Genomic DNA, 18,418 nt, shown 5'->3' with positions numbered 1-18,418 from the left:
TTCATGAATGCTTTAAGATTGAGCACTTTTCATATAGCTGGGTGACTTGGGTCACGAGATACAGACCAAAACGTGGACCCGGGTAAACTTAGGCTGTATTTGTTTAATATCGGCATAAAATGAAAGCTGTTATGTCAAAAGTATGCGGAAGCAAATAAAAAAAAAATTAAAAAATTCATGAATACCGTTTTAGTGAAAAATAAAATTGAGTAATGCGGACAGTTCTTTAATCTTCTTTAATATAAAAATTAATATAAAAATAAGTAGGGTTTTCCTTCCTGACGCTATAACTCCAGAACGCACGAACCGATTTTCACGGTTTTGCATTCGTTGGAGGTTTATAGCTAGGAAAATTCAGGAAAAATTTCAAGAGAAAAGTATATGGTGTGTGAGTATCCCCCACGAAAATAAGTATGTTTCATTTAAAGTAGATGGTGCCATTGTTTAACAGCTATTCATTGTACTTTGCTCAGTTAATTTCATGTGACACTAGCGAATACCCGGCGTGCTTCGCTGCGCCTTAAAAGTAATTTTGTTTTGTTACTCCCTCTCACAACATTTGAAAATATTATTTAATATTGCTGTACATATTTGTATAGTAGGGAGATTTTTTCAAATTATATAAATATACGTTATTTGAATATTGAATCAATACACGTTTGAGGAAAGGGTGCGATAGTAGACTCCAGTTATAAGATTATAAATTAAATTTCCAAGAGAAAGTCGGTTCTTTACATATTTTCTAATTACCTTCGAAAATATATTAACTCAAAAAAAAAATAAACAATGCTTCATAGATCGATTTTTTTAAATCTAACTTCATAAAGTTCTTTAAAAATATTTTGTAAATGAGGCCATAAGAGCTTAGGGGGAGAGTTACAACACAAAAATACATTTAAGGCGCAGCGAAGCACGCCGGGTAATTGCTAGTAATAGTAAAAAAGTGATAACTTAATCGATCCTTGAAATAAACTGAATAAAAAAAAAACAAAACATTAAACTGTACTTAGACTTTTTGTTGTTTTTGGAGCATATTTGGAAGCATATTTGCTAATGTTTTAATGTTTATCTAAGCGCTTAAAATTGCTTTTTTCCTGCTTATTTTCTTCGGTCCTGCTCAACACACATCACTTTAACTTAGAAACACCACTTTGTAGTTGTTCCAGAATACTGGTTAATCAAAGAAATGCAAATAGTTTAAATTTTATGTGCGTGGCATGCATAAACAAAGAAAGTTGTAGGTAAAGGGAGGCAAAATTGTTTTAAAGTTTCACTTATTGGGGCTAAAATGTTTTGTTTTAGAGACTTGCATTAATCAAGGAATTGCACGCATTGAGGGTTGCGGTTACCGTGTACGCACTGTATATATGTATTTTTCATCGGATAAACAGAAATTAAGTTACGAACAATTATAAGGCTCAAACTACGAAAAAAGCATTGTTATCCCTTAAGTCCAGATTGTGAGAGGGTATTCAAATATCTAAGTATGCATAATTAGTTATATAACTTTATCAGTCATACAGTGTTATTACTCCAACGAAATGCTTGCCGGTGGTACCGGGAGGGGACAGGTTTAGGCTGCCGATACTTCCGCCTAGTAAAAAAACATGTGCAGTAATAAGTTAATTATTTAAATCGACGAATAGTTTTATATAAACTTTTGTGAACTTCTATTTATCTGTTTGTGTACAACATTCCTCGATTGGTTACAACAATTTTAAGCTACAATAACAATTTTTCAGTAATAGTTATTGATTTTGAAAAAACAAAATTATATTAAATTTCTTTCCGACTACGCCTGTGGGTAGGTAGGTATCTTAAATGTGCACTTATGAGCATAAAGGCAGCAAAGCAAAATATACTATAATTATTAAATTACTCTAACAAGGCATATCACTCCACCTAATAACATTAATGATGCTATAGATGGGCTATAGATCTGTATCTTTCCGTCAATAAATATTAGTGACAAGTAAAATTAAAAAGAGTATGAAAAAAGATTGCGAATTTCGACAACGGGGCGATACTAGTGACATTTACGTGCATATATATTTTTCTCTATTGAGTAAAGAAATGAGGTTGTATGTACTCAATTTAATGAAAAACGTACAAAATCAGAGTTTTCCAAAGTACGAGGGCGGGAAATCATTCCAAACCCGATGAACAACAATTGTTTTTATAGGTCAGCAACCTCCAGGTTAATCTTGGTTCAGTAGAAGCCTATCATTCTGCACTGACCAATCTGACCGGAGTTTTGCCAAACTGCCTGAGTCTCTCTGGGGACCCTATTTCATCGGTGGAGATAGTCGTGTCTAGAACTTGATTCGCTCTTACTTATCAAAAAATTTACCATTTTACTTAGTTTTTCGTTTGACAATAAAATCCATTTTACGAATTGGCTTGACAGTCATTGTTTTGGTTAAATCGAAAAACTAATGCAATTGGAAATTCTCCATAAAATATGTAGGTGAGTGCCCAATTGTAATTTCAATTTCTACATTTAAAGTTATGCAACCTCGTAAATGGGGGTGTGTAACCTAATCCAAGTTGAACGAAGCATTCGAATGTTGTACTGCATAAGTTTTAACCAAACCTATTCCATATTTACAAATTCAAATACAAACATATCTACATACATACATACATACATAGTATAGGTATTTACATATGAGCATTTAAAAATTACATTAATTTAAATAAACGTATGTATGTATGTATGTATGTCAGTGCAAACAAACCGAAGAGAAACTTAAATAAAACTTTTCTAAATTGTGACTTTTTCACTTACAGTTGTATGTACATGGTCGGTTAACTCGTTTCAGTTTCTGGTGTTCGTACCTAAACAAATACACACAAAAGCATGTAGTCCATACTTACAACCATCTCGATTTAAAGCTTTAACTGGTATTTTTAAAACCACAAATCCCTATCCAACCTCAGCCGAAACCCAAACACACCTGTTGTGCTCAGAGCACACATGGCAGTGTGTGTGTGTGAGGTGGCATTTACGTGTCGTTTTGTGTATTCGTTTTTGTTTTTTACAATTACACTTTACACCCCAGTCTAATCAAACACAAAGACTCAGAGAGTAATATTAGTTAGCTATTTTAATAATAAAACATGAATGTTAGTATATATATACTGGCGGGCATCCATAACTAACTTGCCACCACTACTTTTTATGAAGTCGATTTTCGTGCATTAATGAAATTTTTGTTTAATATAGTTCATACTGTTAAATAAACTATATACATATCGAGCCCTAACCGCCAAAATAACGTAAGCGACATTTTTTTCAAAATTTTCTTTTTGATGCAGAACTATTCCTAGAGCATCAAAATACATTTCAGCATCAAAAATAAAATTTTGAAAAATATGCCGCTTACGTTATTTTGGCGGTTAGGGCTCGATATGTAAATGAAAGTTTGAAACATTTCAAACTATTCCATAAAAATTTAAGAAAAATTTTCGGGTATGCAGTTTTATATCAATTCTAGTCCATATAATAATTTGGAAGTTTGAAGAGGTCCGAAATTCTCGTTGATTAAAAAAATATATATTGCGACGGTCTTGCGCCGTTTTTCCCATATATCGCATCCTTTTTATATAGGCGAAAATGCCCAATATTGTACAAAAAAAGGTTTCAAAAATCAATAAATATTTTCCCGAACGTCTGCATGTAAATATAGCAAATTTACTATACATATTACATATTTGGAATTATTTCGTAATTAAATGAATACTTTTTTATTACAAGAATGTACAAAGGTCGGACTAGAAATTGAATTATGGAGTTTAAATATCTGGAAGTAAGCAGCCCTAACCACTCGACAACGGCGGCCGCCGTATGGGTATTTTTTGTAAATCGAATGATATCGACCCCTGAGTGGAAGATCGGCCTCAGTGTTGCCGTTGAGAATTTTCAGAAAGTCGCAAAAAAGGGGTAATTGACGAAAAAAAGGGTCACCATATTATAATTGCTTTTCTTTACTAGTAAAAAAAAAACCTAACAGGCTAAGCTAATATTCGCGCCTTGCGTTTTGGTACGCACGCCGCCGAATTTGTTTTTTTGTGTCACCCGAAAGGCTCGCGTACGTTTGCATTTGATTTCATTGAGCGAAACGTCAAATCAAAATGTACGCAGAACGAAAATTGGAAATTGGGTTAGCTGCATACGCACGCCGTTCAATTTTGATGAAAAATTTTTGACAGCAAATTGGCGGCGTACGTGAATATTAGGTTAGCCTGTAAGATCCCAAGTCAAAATCAAATTTACATGTATTATAACATTTTTTCGTCGCCAGAACTTTCCGCTGTTAAATTTAAGCAGAAAATAGCAGGACAAGCTTTCCTTTAAAAGTTTTAAAAGGTGCATTCTTTCCTTAGTATAGGGTGGAAATATTTCTTAATAGCAGAGGTCTAAAACAAAATCTCTGAAAAGGGGCAAAAGTCGCACATAATTTTCGAAAAGGGTCAAAAAATCAAAATTTTCAAAAAGTCGGGTCAAAGGGTATTGGTGCCCAAAAAGGGTCAAATTGCCCCTTTAGTCGCACAACGGCAACACTGATCGACCTATCTCGGCAGCCAGTTCAAAAACGCCCTATCTCAGAAAACTTTTCAAAAACACCCTATTTCAGATTTTGGTTGAAGAACGTCCTATCTCAGAATTCGGTTCAAAAACGCCCTATCTCAAATGAAAATACATTGAAAATATCCTGATATAGGGCGCTTTGAACCGAATTTGAGATTGGCGTTCTTCAGTTAAATTCTGAGAAAGGGCATTTTTGAATGGGCGGCGTTTTCGAACTGTGGCTGCCGAGATACACTCAGGTGTCGATATGGAATCTTAATTAGGGTGGGAAATCATATACATAAATAACCGAGGAATTTCTACTTCGAATTTAGAGAGAGCATACACATAAGTATGTAAATTAGTCGGCAGCTCAGACGCGGCATATGTGTACATCAGTGTTGCCAGCTGTCGACTTTTATGTACCAAAGTGCCTAGCAAATCAGTTTCCAAACTACCAAACATTTTTCGATCATTAAAACGAAATTCCTTGAATTCGCGGACTTTTTAGCTACACAAATTAGCAGTAAAAATTAATTAAAATTTCTCTCAAGATAGGCAATTTTTCATTAAATTTCAATAGCTGATCCATGATAAAAACCATGGTACAATAAAAACAGGTAGAAGCCAATTCGACGTCAAACCTACAAAAGTCAAAGTTTTCGTGAGAGTAAAAATAAAAAAGAGCGTGTGTAAGGAAAAATTAAAAAATTACATATCACTGGTTGACGTTTTTAAGTAAATTTGAAGTTTATTTTTATTTATTTATTTTCTTTAGTTAAAATTTGTTAACTTGTATGTTGCTTTCTGTTTTTGATTTATGGGTTGCAGTGTTGTTGGAGGTACTTTTCGGCATAAGGGTCATAGGAACAGCACTTGGCATCAAACGTGCCTTACCTGTACCTTCCGGTGTATTTGTGAAATCTGCTCCTTTAAAATGCGTAACGCACAGTAAGGCATTTCGCTGCAGCTCTTCCCCACAGCTGCTTTCGCAACGCTCCTTACGCGAAGGACATTGAGGCACCACATAAAAAACAACGCTTCAGGTGTTGCATTTTCAACACATACACTAAGTATAAACCGCACAACACTTACAAAAATTAAAATGTTAATTAAAATTTGTTATTAACGAACATCCAAAAAAAACAACGATATGACATTCAAAGCGTAACGAAATATAGGAAATAATAGAAAAACAAGTTGAAGTTTAAAGGTTTGGTTCTCATGAGAGCAACGTCATTTTGGCTTCTACCTGTATTTATGTGCCTTGGGCCGTATGCATAAAAAATAAGCAATAGCTTTTTCTTCAAATTTCTTACAGTTTACTCGATTTATTCAAACGAAATTGAAGTAAAAGGTATGCAATTTTAAGAAAAAGCAATCGCTTTGTTTTTATTCATTCGGCACAATGTCATCATAGAAATCCAACGCAGAATCCCTCTTGCCAACAAGTGCTAAATACTTTGGACTGCGTAGGCCAGTGCTCGCCAAAGTGGTGGTCCGCGGACCGGTGCCGGTCCGTAAGCCATAAGTCGCCGGTCCGCAAAGGGCGTCGCGAAATGGACAACGATTTTTTGATGTTTTATATTACTGTTTAATGAGGCTATATACAACTTGTATAATAAAAACAACTTAAATTTGTTAAACATTCATAAAAAATCGCTAATATCTGCTATCATTAAATGGTAATAGGTCATATATAGACACCCGGCTAATAAAGAAATTCATTTAAACAAATTTTAATACATATGTGAGATGATCGTAAACGAAAAATAATCAATAAAAAAAGGTACCGGTCCCCGACGTAATAGAAAAACTGCAGCCGGTCCGTCACACTCAAAAGTTTGACGAGCACTGGCGTAGGCAATTCAGGAGTAAAGTCCTCTCTCGACGTACGAAAACCACACTCTATAAGTCACTCATCATGCCCGTGCTGGTATATGGCGCAGAAGCATGGACAATGACAACATCCGATGAGGCGGCTCTTGGAGTATTCGAGAGAAAGATTTTGCGGAAGATTTACGGTCCTTTACACGTTGGCGACGACGAGTACCGCAGACGATGGAACGATGAGCTGTATGAGCTGTAAAATACAACGGCTCCGCTAGCTTGGCCATGTCGTTCGAACGGACACCGACGCTCCAGCTCTGAAAGTATTCAACTCGGAACCCGCTGGTGGTAGCAGAGGCATAACGCTTTCGTCAGGTTATTTAAGACGGCAATGGAGGGTATGGCTTCTGTCGACCACAAAACTAAACGTGAACGGGAATTACTGGCGAAAACGTTGGGCCAAATGTTACAATAAAAAATAATAATAATAATTTTGGGGGGGACGAAGCTCGCCGGGTCTGCTAGTACATCAATAAATATTTCAAATATTGATAGTTACTTACCTTTTGAAAGTATTTAGTTTGAAGTCGGACAGTTTCTGGATAGCCGACACCGTTGTCTCACTCAGCACTTAAATGTCATTGAGCACCATTTCTGCAATGCTTTGGTTTATGGGTGTCTTTTGAATTTTTAATCGAACCAATTTTTGTTTTATATGTTACACTCGCGAAAACTTTTATATTGAAAACCGTACGAGTCTGTTACCTTAGATTTTCTATAAATATTTTTTTACACTCTGTATAGTCTTGGTATTCACATTGTAGTTGTGGGAGTTAAGTGCCTCTATTGCGTCCATTTCGTTGCTATTATTTTTAAGAAAAATGCATGCATAGTATACATATGTATATGTACATTCCTACATACATACATATGTATTTATAATAAAACTTCTAAACACATGCATACATATGTACGTACTTTTGTATGGATGTAGTATATTCACTAAACACATTAAGATCAGTACTGTTTTTGTTCTCATTTGTTGTTTGAACTTCTGTTTTTGTTTTATTATATGATTTTTATACATGTAAAATATACATACATATGTACATACATATATACTTATGGTTATACATATGTATGTATGCACTTGTTTCTCTTCTTACGCGATTTAATTGCATTTTTTTATATTTCTCAAGTATTTTTTTAGCACGAATTCATATATTCTTTGTAAAAGACCGGGAACATTTTTTAGCAGATCATAGGGCCTGAACGGTGTACGTTTGGAAAATTATAATTTCCTGTAAAATCGATCATTGCAGATGTATTACATACTTGCATGTGCATATATGTATGTGTGCATATGTACATATGCATGGATATGTATACACATATATACATACATACATACATATTATATGCATGTATGTGTGTAAATAAACTTGCATATTTTCATGACGAAACTACACACATTTTAAAGGCATTTTCAATGATGTCCAAATAAATTTAAATTTAAAAAGTTGATTTTGAATCGGTTTTAGACTTTGGCGGTTATAATACTTATTTATCTTCACAATTGTGTTTTTTGCATGAATTACAACAAATTTTTCCAAAAAATTTAATTTTCCTGCTTGTTTTATAAACTGGTTTGCTTATCACCCAGTAAACCGTATTAACATACGATCAGGTGTATTAACGAACATGCATATGTATGTACATATTTGCCATACATATGGGAGTCGACGTGCTTTAACATACACAAGTATATCTTTGTATCCACAGTGTAGATTCTACACAGTAGCGTAACTATATCATCTGAGGCCCTTGGCTAATTCTTTGGATGGAGCCCTCCCAGTAAAAAACGTCACGTTGTAATACTTTTTAATAAACCACTTAAGTCGTTACCCAAAACTATTAACAACAATGTGTTCATTTTAGTTAAATATTAAATAAATTTCTTTTTTCAAGAACATGGGTTTATACATAAAAATTTTCAATGAAATAACAATTTAATTTTGATAAGATATTTATTAGTGAAATTTATTTTCCCGGGCTTTTTCTTCCGCAAAGGAATGTATATCAAAGTTTAAAGACAGAGCCATAGAATTTTCAGTAGACAGAATAGCCAAGTTACGAAGCCTGTTTTTCCCACAGAGTTTCTCAAATATGTCTTTATTAATTTTAGTCTCGAAAATGATCGTTCACCTGTAGGCACAGGAATTGGAACAAATAACATTAATGCAGTACATACTTCAGGAAAGCAGGCCGACATAAAAGAAAGCAAATGTATACGGGCATTTCCTCCTAACTGATTGCGCGTTGAAATATCTCTATTACTTTTTTATTTATAAGCTTAAGTGCCGGGCGTGAACGTAAGGGTCGCGAACATACGATTTTTCCATCATTTTTTATGCCTTTCATGAACATGAAATGGTATTATAAATTTGGTCCAATGTTCGTAAGTACCAGAAGATATAGCCCCACATATGTAAATGTCGAGCTGAGTTGATTTAGCCAAGTCCATCTATCTGTCTGTTTTAACGCAATTTAGTCCCTCAGTTTACGAGATATCCGACTGAAATTTGGTAAGCGAGTGTATTTTCGTAATGTATCAATCATTTGTCGGAACCGTCAAAATCGGTCCACTATAACTTATACCTCCCATACAACTGATTATTCACTTTAATTCTCGGTCCTGGTTGGCCATTCTGTGGAAATGTTCATAAGGTCTTTAGTTGTGTCTCACTTTAATTGATTTTATTTCTGATATTTCTGAATCAACTGTGTCTCTTGGGCCCGGGCCCTCTCGGATCGGGGGGGCCAGTGCCACCCTATAGTTACGCCTCTGTATCTACATACATATGTATGTATGTATGTATATACATGCACATACATATACAAATGTACAGTATATACGAGTATGCATTTGTCAATAGTATACACACACATTCATACATATCGAGCTCTAACCGCCAAAATAACGTAAGCGACATTTTTTCACAATTTTCTTTTTGATTCAGAAATATTCCTAAAGCGTCTGGATGCACATTTGCAACCCAAAAAAATATTTTTTAAAATTTCGCTAACGTTATTTTTGCGGTTAGGGCTCGACATCTTCGTTTATTATTGAGTACATTAAAAAATTCACCAACACTAATACATTTGCACATTACTATATGCCCCAAAGTATCATATTCATGTATGTACGTACATACGTATGTGCATTTGGTTGTATATATGTATGTATGTATATATTTGCATATAAGTAGATATAATTGCATTGTGCACACTCCCACCTGTTGGAAAACTTGGAAATTAATGCACTGTTTTTTTGCATTAGCTAAAATTTCAACGCAATATTCTTTACTTTTTGTTTATATGTAAATAATTCGAAAAATTTCGTATTTTACTCTTGTTTTTTGCACCGCACTAGTATTCACACAGCAAAACTAAGTTTCACTAGCACAGGTATAATGCATACACATACACAAACATATGTATATATGTATGTATATAGTATGATGTGTAACTATTTTCATTTTTTCCGCTAAGTCTGACTTCAACCGGTAGTTTCTTGACGTTAACTGAGTAGAGCATTGAAGCTTCGGCTGATTCGGAGACGAATTTTGGCCAACATGCTTATAAAATGGCCGACTTGACGGTTATATTTTATATTGAGCTTGAGCTTGAGCTTTTAAAATTTGTTTTTTTGTTCCCGCTCTTTTCTTTTCAAAGCTAAAGGGCCATCTACACACAACATTCCGCCTGCCTTGGCGTTCGCTATGATATTTATGTACTTATTTATTTATTTATTTATTTCAGCGTTTGAAACAGAATTTCTTACAGACAATGATTAAATTTAGATTAGTTAAACAGTTTGAATAAACTTAATTTAAACAATAAAGGCTAGCGTTGAAATTTATTAGCGCAGAGTGTTTGTTACAAAGGCGAATAACAGGTCTATTCTGCACGTTACCGAAGATTTTGTAACCGGAAATTTTTATTACCAAAAAATGTTACCAGTTTTTGTCACCGCGATTCTAGGAACGTTGGTAATGCAATTAAATATTCAGCAATTCAGCTATGAAGAATTGTGCAAATTCTGGCATTGCATATTTCACGAGGCAATACTTTGTTACCAGCTTATGAGATGGTAACAAAATTTACCGTTTACAAGAGTACACAGAATGCGAAAAGGGTTTAAAAATTGACAGGAACTTTATTTACCGGTTACAAAATTTTTATTACCAGCGCAGAATAGACCTGTAACTCTCGCTAACGGCTCGTTGTACGAGTATAGCGACTTATGCGAACCTTCAACGAACATTTTAGGATTTATGAGATTAATATTAGATTCCCGAATTTGAAAAATATTAGATATCTCTGGGCAGACAACGCTGCCAGAATATTGTATGCAAATATCAGCGACAAATACGTCCTCCTGTCAGCTAAAGATTGGAAGCCAAAGAGTTTCCTCCTTGAGGTGTATTCTGGAATATCGCGGCCGTTGAAAAATCTTTTCACGGCAAAGCTGCTAAATTTCCTTTGAATGTTATCTATTCTGTCAGAGTGATGTGCACAGTGTTGCCATTTTAGCCTGTTCCGGCTGGATTTAGCCGGTTGTGATAGCAAACAGGCGGAGAAAATTCAGTTTAGCCGGCAGCCGATTTGTAAGCCGTTTAGCCGATTTCACTATTTGATATTCGTCTTATTTTATTAAAATTCAAATATATAAGTTTCTATTTTTACAAATTTAGTGAACCAAAATCTATTAGAAATGGCTAGTCTTATCTTCGAGAAAATTTTCATGTCAGACTGAGTTATATAAAATCGAAAGACAATTTTTTCTAACCCGAAAAGTCTTCAGCTTTTTTTGTTTTAAGCGAGTGACCCAAATACATATAAACTAGGACGCGCCATTTTAGCTGATTAAAAAGTTACAAATTTTGCTGAAATTTCGCAGAATTTTCATCATTTTTACACAAAGTCTGAATGCTGGATGTTGTATATGGTGTTTGTTAAGTAATTATCAACATACATATTCACAAAAAAAAATAATAATAAACTAAAGAAAAATAGGCAAAACTTGCTTAAATGCGGCGTCCTAGTTTATATTTTGAAGGACGTAGCGGGTATTTTCTTCATAAAATTTTTTTTATGAATGTCCTAAACTTAAGTTTGAAGTTTTATTCGCAACACTTAGAAAATAAAAGAGCACGAATTTCAATTTGGAGCAAAACTCTCTGGGAAGACAATACCTGTGAATAATTGAATCATGGTGCAAACAACTGCCCAAACAACTGAAGCTGCAATATGAGAAGTGAAGGTGCAGATTGGAAACTAGTCCTTTCCAACTGCCCTAACAATATGGCCTGGAACTTGCCACTTCAGACCACTTGCCTAATTTGCCTGCTCTGCCGTATGATTGGGAACTGCAATTGCGTTTTCTGGGAATTTCCGACCTTGTACTCGATTATTCAAATAAATTGAAGTGGAAGGTCGGAACTTTTTGGAGGGGGCAATTGCATATTTTTATTCATGCGGCCTAATATAGACATACATATGTAATGTAATATATATAGTTATTGTATACATAATTTACAATAAGAACATTAAAATTCATATACATATGTACGAATATCATAGTTGTATTATTAGGTCGTAAGACTGTAACAAATAAATAAATAAAATAAAATAAATAAATAAAATAAACATACCTTATTTTTGTTATTATTATTATTTCCGTGTTGATGGCCTTCGGCCGCGCTAGAAGAAATAACCTCATCACTCCAATTCCGGTTACGCCATCCACAGTATTTTTGCGCAAAATCCACCTCCAAATTTACAAAAAAAAAATGCATGTTTCAAACAGAAATCTTTGTTTTAAATTAAAGCTTAATCCCTTTGCTAGACGTATATGTAAACTTTTTTTGATTCGGGTCACACGACAACCCAAAACCATCGTACAAATAACAGAACCGTACCCAAACCGTCTTACTTATGCATTTTTATATAAACAAAAATTTTATAAAATGAAACTGCAGTAGTTTTCATCTTATGTGGATAATTACTGTCACAAATACATAGTTTAGTGCTTGTATTTATGTATATACATATATTTTTTAGCAGCGCCACATCTTTATCAGAAAATTCCGAGAACCTAAAAACCAGGTTTCAGGGCATCATTTTAACTCGACCTCCTCCCTCTTCCACGGATAACGGTACATCGTTTAGAGGTTTAAAAATACTTTGCGTCAGCAATTTGTCATCAAACTGCATTAGATCGTTTTACGTACTATATCCTCGGATAAGCAAAAAACTTTATTTTCGAACCTTTGCTCTGGTGCACCGAATTCTGGTTGTTTGGAAACGCGCAAGACTTTTAATATTTTCATCCAACTTCACTAACTTCAATTTGTTTTTTTTACTTTACAAGCAACAAAAATTTTGCTGCTGGTGAATCTGGTAACATGATTTTAGTTAAATGTCATAAACTTGTTAAAAGTGAAGTGGTCGGCAAAAACAACGAATGGCGTTTTCATTTCACGGCTTTACGTGTTCATTTCTCAAAATATTGCCCTCCGAGTAAGCAAAAGTGCCATACTTTCTGCTAATAAAACCATTTTGCAGGACAAAAAGCAACCTACTGCAAATGTTACAATATTTACAAGAAGGCAAAATTGTTTATAGAAAAGATGTTTAGTGTAAAAAATAATTCCCAAATCCTTAATTTCGGATTTACGCAATAAATCAACACTATTTAGAGATTAGTCGAAAATCTTGACAGATGCGCTACGGTTATATGAGACAATGCAACACTTACTGATGTTGAGACTTAAAGCATAGACAGACGGCAACGTTGATCCGGATTAACACCGAAATTGGTGTGATCAAAATTGTAATTGTACGACAGTAATGCAGATTTACGAGTCGTGAGATCGTATGTTCTAATCCCACAGCAACACGAAAAAATAGAAGGGCTGTTACGATTATAATGAAAATGCAGTATCGTAGTATTTTTGTTATGCTTAATCCGAATATGCCTGATATTTTCAGTTTAGTTACACAATGTATTTGTTTAGCAAAATTTGATTTATTATATACGAGAGATCATACATATCTGTTTAGCTGAGGGAGAGCGGGAGACCAGGTTTAAAGGCGACCATATATATTAATTGGGGGACTCCATTGGAGGAGTCGTGCTCTAGCTGCCGTAGGCTGCTGTGCAATGAGCTGGGATTTATTTGGGGGGACTCCATTGGAGGAGTCATGCTCTAGCTGCCGTAGGCTGCTGTGGAAATGAGCTGGGGCGACTCCACTGGAGGAGTCATGCTCTAGCTGCCGTAGGCTGCTGTGCAATGAGCAGGGATTTATTTGAGGATGCATTCATGCAGAGCCCCAGTGTGGCTTGTAAGCCGGAGCTTACTACCACACCAAAAAGTACTCCGGGAGTGGAGTGGGAGCGATGCTCAAAGCACCGCGTGATAGCCAAGCTAGTTAAGCGTTGACCATCATGATGAGCCAAGCTGGTTTAGCGTTGACCATCATGATGAGCCAAGCTGTTTTAGCGTTGACCATCGTGATGAGCCAAGCTGTTTTAGCGTTGACCATGCTGAAAATGCCGGCGACTTTATCACTTCACTAAGTTCAGCGAAGAGATATTTGAGAATTGCATAAAAAATGCATACCCAATTAAGAACGAGCGAAATACTTTTAAACACAAGTGCGTGTGTGTGTTCGCTGCACTTGGTTTATGCGGGAATGCAATATAAATGCGTGTGGGTGTTCGCTGTTCTTTGTTTATGCGGGAAATGCATAAGTCGCTTAAACAATATCTAAAATGAATTTATGATCAAATTATGAAATAATAACAGTAATTTTATTTATAAATTAGGAATAGTTGGGGTCGTCTGCTATATGTTCAGCCCAACAGTTTTTTAAGATTTTTTTTATTTTAAACGAAGTTCGTCATTACCAAAACTTCAGTTTACTCATTTTTAAATAAAGTTATTTATGTAGATTTGAATTTGTGGAAATTTCGGACGCCATATTGGACTTTGCATTTTGAATTTTCAAAAACTAGCTTGAAATTTGTAATGACCAAACTTAAGAACCTCTAAATACAAAATTTCATGAAAATGCAGTAATTTTTTAAATTCTTGGACGCCATATTGGATTCGTTATGGGATCTTTGAAAATTGACTTCAGCTTTATTAAGACATATCTCATAGATGAAACATAATGTATAATGTTAAATATAGAATAAATTGCATTAATCTTTTTTTTTTAATACCCTTTTTGTTATTTGGAACAGCTGCTAAAGTTGGTCTAGTGAAATAAAAATGGTCGCCACTCTTTTTCGCGTGAGAACGCGCAGCTTTTCTTTTAGTAGATCCTTAAAGGACCCCTTACTTTTTGGTAAAGGAATGAAGATCCTACTCGGCCCTACCAATTAGTTATAACTTTTTGAAAAAAATATTTCTTGAAAAATAATCTGTCTTATTAAGGTACATATTCCTAATTTAGCAGCAAATTTGTACTATGCAATATTTCGTATGAAATCATAATTTTCCCTGTTCCAAACCAGCAATTACTATTATAATTTGAAGTTTGCATATACAAATTGTTAAGGAAGCTATCAACTCATAACTCATAAATGGATTTAACGGCATGCTCAACAGATATTACTAAAAAAAAACGAATCTGTTTTGGGTTCGCTGGACATTTCTGAATAAGAATGGCTTTATTCCGGCTAATTTATCACAGTTTTAAAACATACCTTTTCGCGCAAAACATTGCCCATCCGACCACTATGGGCCAGTAGAATATTAATTTTTTTTTTTTAATTATTCAATTATAACTTCTATATTTTTTTTAAGTTGTTTTTGACTTTTTTAGCAAAATTAAACTCTAAAAATTGTAATTAACTAATAATAAAATAAAAAATGTTAAATAAAATAAAACAAACGAAAATAAAATAAATAAGGAAAATGAATTAGCAACAAGAGTTTACGGGATGTACATAGCTCAGTGGTTAACGCTTCTGACTTTGAACATCGATTACGCAGGTTCGATCCATGCTGAAGTCTAGAAAAAAGAAGTCTGATGAGGAGATGTGGTGATCTCCGAAATAGCTTCTAGCGCTTAGACTTTGTTGCTTTTTCAATTTTTCCTAATAAACAATCGTGGTACAAAGCTCAATAAAAATATTAAAAAACAAAAATGTTAAAGCATTTTGGTTTATGTGTTTCCTAATGAAATTGTTGTTGAACAAATATTTCTTCGTCTCATTTTCGTTTCGTTTTTTTACATAAACAGAACGCAATTATCTTTTCCTCCATATTTTTCTTTTTGTGGTCAGCTCATAGCCAGCTGATAAATTAGTGAATTTTTTTTTTAGACTAGAGACTTGAGACTGCTTACTGAATTCCAGAGTTAATCAATTAATTTTGCATTAAGATTTGCAAATGAATTTAATTGCTGAAAGTTATCATGTAGATAAGAAAGTTATTATATAAAATGAAGAAAATTGCATAATTAATGCTACAGAAATTTATATTATTTAGAAAGTACAAGTTATTAATGCTCGATTTTTTTTTTTTTTTGTATGGAAGAAAATAATAACGTCAGCAAAAGAAAAATATCAAAAATAAACGCGAATTCATAGCCTCTTGAAACTGGCATGGGCTACGAAACTGCATACTTGGAATTTTTCTTAAAATTACGAATACATTTTTTTGAATCTTTCTACAACGTTCGAAATGTGGGTTTATATGGTGTTTATATATTACAAATTAACTAGACTTTGATAAAAAAAAAATTAATAAACATTAAGCAAACAAAAGAGAAATACATAGTAAAAACCTATTTTACCTATATATTTACACATTACTGTGTGTAATGCATTTTTATAAGCGCTTCCATGAACAATTCGCAGATTATATCGTTTTGTATCGACGACTGATAAATTTATATTGCATTAAAACTATACTGTTAGGAAAAAAACAGCAGTATCAATTTTCGGAATCCAAAAAAAAGTATAACATCGGGTCCTAACCGCCAAAATAACGTAAACGACATTTTTCCCAAAATTTCCTTTTTTACGCAGAAATGCATCTAGATGCTCTAGGAATATTTCTGCACCAAAAAGAAAATTTTGAAAATATTGTCGCTTACGCTATTTTGGCGGTTAGTGCTCGATATGTACTGCAAAATTAAGTATAGATACGAGCATTATACTATGTATGAACACAATTGGAAGATATCGTTCGTTACTTATGTTTCATACAACATAAAAGATGGGCATGGGTTGGAAGTCTTTTTGCATACTTACTTAACTACAGGAAAAAGATAAAAAGTGAAAAAAAACATTGGAAATTTTTAGTATGTAGTTTTGCAACTAGACTTACAACTAGCGGAGAACATAAAAATCTTTATTAATTTTTTTAGTTTTGTCTTATTTTGTATTTGAAGAAAAGTTTTACAAATTAAAAGGGTCTTTTGGTTTCATTACAGGTTATAAAAATTCAAATGGCACTTTTAAGTTTAGTTATGGAATTTTATTTAAATGCGATTTGATTTCGTTTTTTATATATTCCAAAAAAGTGGCAACGCTGTTGCTTGCCCCCTGAAGTTGTTATGTATGAAATATTTAAACGAATATTTTGTGTAAAACCGCTGATTGTTATTTGGTTTAAACAAAGGGTTGCCTATGGGAGAAATAGTCAACCAAAAACGGAAGAAATTGATGCAAATAAAACTCTCGCATTTTTGTTTTGAGTTTAAATTTTTAAATTGCGTTGGTGAAACTAATAGGGTATTTCCACCAATTCTTAGCTGCAGTTCATGATTATAGGAAAAAGGAGATTACAACGCGAAGGGGGTAATACTTAGCCCCTTTTAAGTGCAAGCAAATGAAAGTGTAAGCAGGGATAAAGCGATACCATGGAAGTATCGATACCTGTACTTGGAAGTAGCATCGGATTCCTACTAAGTATCGGACTAAAAGTACCTACTTATATAGATATTTGTACCTACATATATAAAAATTGTTTGTATAAAAAAACGGTATCACATATCTATGAATTTTTATCAAAATAACTTATGTGATTATCATTTTGGATTTTAAACGAATGGTACTTAATCTTTTTAAGAAGAATTTCAAGTTTTGAAACATGTTTTACTAGAATGGACTCCCAAAAAACAAGGAAAAAGTACAAAGTCCAATAAGTTGTTTTTTAAAAAGTCCCCAGAATTTTGTTAACAGAATTTGTTCTTTTTTATGTACGTATTTTATTTGTTATACATAAATATTTATTTTGCACAAAGATAAAGCGATTTAGATCAAAAACAATTATTTTACAAATTATTTCAAACAAACAACAGAATTTTTGCAGAGTAACAATGGTATATCTCTGAAAAAAGTAATCATGTTGATAATTTTTGGAGGACAAAGTTATAGCATTCATATCGCTAGTTTAGCTTTTCAAAACATTTCCTTCAAGAATTCTGCAGAAGATTCCGTTGCAAATTAAAAGATTAAGAATTTTTTGTGAGCTTAACGATTTTTCTATGTCTCTTTGGACTTAGGAAATTCGCCTTCAATTGAATATAACCGGGAAGAAATAAAACAAGGACGTTAGTTGATCCTTTTGAAAACATAGCGTTTTTTATTTTCCTTTTTTCCTCCATATCCAAATATGAGTTTTCACAAAAAGTTGACTTAGCAACTTTTCACTTCAAGCTAGCGATATGTTAATGAGATGATAATAGGTCTTTCTTCGTAGGACTTTCTAAACTAAATTGAATAAATGTTTAGCCATTCACAATAAAAATTAGATTAAAAAATAAAAGTCCGGGGATAAAATTGTCACTGAATCGCGTTTCGATACAAGTACTATCTCCCGATATCTACCCAGTATTCGGTTCAAAAGTATCGATACCAAAATTACTTGGTAGCGGCCGAAAATTATCGAGTATGTACTTGTATTTACTAGTATCGTTTTGTACCTAAGTCTA

General features: G+C 33.7%; 1 protein-coding gene across 7 annotated transcripts in view; it reads right to left on the bottom strand.

Moving 5' to 3' along the window:
* LOC118748194 overlaps nt 1-9,971 on the bottom strand; it is a 19,288-nt gene extending 9,317 nt beyond the window's left edge. Inside the window, exons 1-2 of one of the 7 annotated variants that reach the window (XM_036482570.1) lie at nt 9,697-9,971; nt 6,964-7,316 (exon numbers count right to left, since the gene is read on the bottom strand). The gene's annotated coding sequence lies outside the window, so the exon portion shown is untranslated. The remainder of the gene's footprint in view (nt 1-6,963; nt 7,317-9,696) is intronic. The other 6 variants (XM_036482569.1, XM_036482571.1, XM_036482574.1 and 3 more) reach the window with 6 other exon arrangements.
* Between the last annotated feature and the right edge of the window lie 8,447 nt (nt 9,972-18,418).

The sequence above is a fragment of the Rhagoletis pomonella genome, unplaced genomic scaffold (assembly GCF_013731165.1).
Source record: "Rhagoletis pomonella isolate Grant_MI unplaced genomic scaffold, Rhpom_1.0 Rhpom_scaffold_00012, whole genome shotgun sequence".
Classification (NCBI taxonomy): Eukaryota; Metazoa; Arthropoda; class Insecta; order Diptera; family Tephritidae; genus Rhagoletis; species Rhagoletis pomonella.
This window is presented reverse-complemented; position numbering and strand designations above follow the sequence as displayed.